The 3735-nt window shown below is 44.5% G+C and overlaps 1 long non-coding RNA gene across 1 annotated transcript in view; it reads right to left on the reverse strand.

Annotated features, from left to right (window-relative positions):
* Window positions 1-2656: 2656 nt before the first annotated feature.
* The window catches only part of LOC128777419 (uncharacterized), a 1141-nt gene continuing 62 nt past the window's right edge, over window positions 2657-3735 (reverse strand). The window contains exons 1-2 of the long non-coding RNA XR_008422680.1: window positions 3691-3735; window positions 2657-2987 (exon numbers count right to left, since the gene is read on the reverse strand). The exon at window positions 3691-3735 is cut by the window's right edge and continues 62 nt beyond it. This is a non-coding gene — a long non-coding RNA (uncharacterized LOC128777419). The remainder of the gene's footprint in view (window positions 2988-3690) is intronic.

Consider the following 3735-nt stretch of genomic DNA (forward strand, 5'->3'; position numbering starts at 1 on the left):
ATAGAGAGCAAACAGGGTTGATGGAGGGAGGTGGTTGGGGGGGATGGGCTAGATGGTTGTTAAGTACTAAGGAGGACACTTGTTGTGTTGAGCACTGGTTGTTATATGCAAATGATGAACCACTGAATTCTACTCCTGAAACCAATATTGCATTGTAAGTTAACTAACTAGAATTTAATACAAATTTGGAGAACATTAAAAAAAAATGTTTTCCGGCTCTCTGCTGTTTCCTTTCCCTTGGCTTGCCAGGGAGTGTACTTATTTATAATTACTATTGTAAACATAAACAAATAATGTTATATTATTAAATGCATAATATTATAAATAAATAATGAAATTATTGTTATCATTATTGACTGCCACCACTTCAGTCCCCCTCTCATCCCCAATCTGGATATCTGTGTATAGTGACCGGCTTGCTTAGTGCCAACATCATACCCAGATACCCAAAGCCTCAATTCCAGGGTCATTTCAGAATCTTCCCTGCCCCTCACCAAAAGCATCCCCCACAACTACGTGGATGGAACGAAAAGGTGTTATGCTAGGTGAAGTTAGTCAGAGAAAGACAAATATCCTATGACTTCACTCATATGAGGACTTTAAGAGACAAAACAGGTGAACATAAGGGAAGGGAAACAAAAATATAAAAACAGGGAGGGGGACAAAACAGAAGAGACTCATAAACATGGAGAACAAACTGAGGGTGGCTGGAGGGGTTGTGGGAGGGGGGATGGGCTAAATGGGTAAGGGGCATTAAGGAATCTACTCCTGAAATCATTGTTGCACTATATGCTAACTAATTTGGATGTAAACTAAAAACAATAAAAAAGGGGCGTCAGGGTGGCTCAGTCGGTTGAGCGTCTGACCTCAGCTCAGGTCATGATCTCACGGTCCGTGAGTTCGAGCCCCGCATCCGGCTCTGTGCTGACAGCTCGGAGCCTGCAGTCTGCTTCGGATTCTGTGTCTCCCTCTCTCTGACCCTCCCCCGTTCATGCTCTGTCTCTGTCTCAAAAATAAATAAACATTAAAAAAAAGTTTTTAAAAAATAAAAGTAAAATAAAAAAAAAAAGCATCCCCCATGTTCCTCCATGTCTTGTGCATTACACCTTCTACATACCCTTAAAATAATTTGGTCTCTGTAAAGATATTTGCCACATTGGCCTGCTTTATTTATTCCCAGTTTTCCTTTGGAGAAACTCCTTTCTCACTCTTAGTTCAAGTAGTTTGGGTGGGACTCCAGAGGTGGGCATGGAACACAGCCTGGCCAGGTCAGCAAATCCCATTTGCCTGTCCACACTGATAGGTCTGAGTGATGGGCACGTGTTCCAAGTTCTTCCAATGAGATGCATACTCAGAACTTTATGGAAACTTGTGGGGCTGCTTATAGAATGAGATATAAGTTCAGGGCTGCTTACTGACTACTGTAGAATCAAAGAGAAGAAAGAGAAAGATAATGAGTTTTGGTGACATCATTTGAGTTGTTGGAGCTAGCCGTACCTGAAACCTTGCCTCAGTACTTTTTGGTCCAAGTTGCAAGTGAAAATGTTCTGATGGACAATCATTTTTCAATGCCCACTTAACCCCCTTAGTCCCTTTCCTAAGGTAGTCCGTCCTTTGGTCTACTCTGACAATTTTATTCTTTCTTTGAAACTTAGTGCAAGTGTTACTTCCCCAGTAGAGCTCTCCATAACATCTCCCCCTTATAGACAGTCCTGTGTTCTGCAAAAATGTGTTGTGTGCAAAGCATGTGACAGAATTGTCAATGTAATTGTTAGCCTATTGTTAGACACTACTCATTGCCAATTAATCTCCATTCTCCCTTTTTTCTTGTAACAGAATTCCTACTTTGTTTGGAGTGGCAATATACTTAGCTTAAATTCTTGTCTTTCCAGAATCCTTTGCAATATGGGCAGCCTCACTGAACAGTTTTGACCAGGAGACATAAAAGAATGTCTACTAGAGATTTCTGAGAAAGACTTTGGTTTCCTGATTCAGGCAATGTTCTTTCCCTCCTCTATTCTTTCTCTTCCTTCTTTGCTGGCAGGAGGCATGAGTCTGGAAGTAGAGTAGCTACCTGGCAGCCTTGAGTGACAAGCCATATGTGAGTGATAGTGGAGCAGAAAGATATTTGGAGCTGCAGCCTGATGACTCTGAACTGCCCACCTCTGGATCTAACTTTGGGAGGAATATACCCTATTTAGTTAAGCCATTGTCAATGGATTTTTATATTCGGACATTTTATTTGGATTGCATCCTACTAGTCCTGCTTAAGTCTATGATCTTCTTAAAAATAGAGTGTAGGCTTTTACTTCTGAACCCTATGTACCTCTGAATATACCTAACTTGGTGCATAGCGAAGCTTCACTCCAATGTTAAAAATGGGATTCAAGCCTCAGATCCATTTCAATCTGGAGTTGCCATGGTTTTATTCTGTAACCCACTTATACTGCCAGTTCTCGCTGCGGCATCTACCTCATTTCTCCAGCTTTAAAAAATATTTTTTTTTAATGTTTATTTATTACTGAGAGACAGAGACAGAGCATGAGTATGGGAGGGGCAGAGAGAGGTGGAGACACAGAATCTGAAGTAGGCTCTGTTAGGGTCAGGCGTAAGTCAGGGTAAAGATAGGAGTCAGAGGCTAAAAAATTTTAGCAGTCAAAGGCTTTATTTGGGAACTAAGGTCTCAGGCGAGGTTCCGTGACTCAGGGAGAGAGAGAGGAGTCAGGGAAGTCGCACCCAGGTGTGGTGGGGTGGGGTTTTTAAGCTGCAGTGGTTCTGGGTTTAGGTCCGGGTGGGCCTTTTTTGCATCAGGTCGTGCTGTCGCTCGGTGATTGGTTGACCTCCAATTCGTTCTGGCACGCTACTAGGGGCTTTTCATTGGGTTGAGCTGGCAAGATGGCCATCCCCTCTACTGTGGTTCCAAGGACATCCTAACATTCCAACCTCTTATTGGTGATAATGGGCAACGGATCTGATCTGGCTGCTTCCTGCGGGTGTAAGGGCGATGTCATGGTATGTGGGGTCTGAGGTTGGAATGCGGGAATATGGCCGGACCACCATCTGGTGAAATGCAACCTGGGAAACTTCATGAATTTGTTTTTGTACGAAACGGAGAAAACAAGGTAAGAGCATAAGTATTATACAGATAGCAACTAGTGGGTTGGCTATGGTGAGGAGCCAAGTTAGGAGGGGTGATTGCCACCAGGAGGTTAGGGGGTCTGAGGATCCTGGGCGGGCGGATAGAGTTTTGTGGATTTCCTTTAGGTGTTCTATATTGGTTTCAACTAAGCCTGATTCATTGAGGTAGTAGCAACATTCTTCCCTCAGGAACAGGCATGTTCCCCCTTTTTCTGTCAGGAGATCTAGGGCTTGTCGGTTTTGTAGAGTGACCTGTGCTAGGGAGTTGATCTGCCTTTGTAAGGCGGATAGGGAGGTTGCTGAGGCTTCTAACTTATTGAGGATGTCTCGGCCCAACAGGGGGACGGGGCAGGAAGGGATGACTAGGAAGGAGTGGGAGAAGTGGAAACCATCCAGGCAGCAGGTGAGTACCGGTGTGCATGGGGGAATGGAGGGGGTGCCACTTATGCCCATGACCGAAACGGAGGACGGCGTGGTGGGGCCGGAATAGCTCGGCAGGATGGAATATGTAGCCCCCGTGTCCAACAGAAAGGAGATGGACTTACCCGCTACCTGGAGTTTTACCCTGGGCTCAGCGTGGGTCACTGGAGTTACTGA

Source organism: Panthera pardus, unplaced genomic scaffold (genome assembly GCF_024362965.1).
Source record: "Panthera pardus isolate Hobbes unplaced genomic scaffold, ASM2436296v1 HiC_scaffold_16, whole genome shotgun sequence".
In the NCBI taxonomy this organism is placed as follows: domain Eukaryota; kingdom Metazoa; phylum Chordata; class Mammalia; order Carnivora; family Felidae; genus Panthera; species Panthera pardus.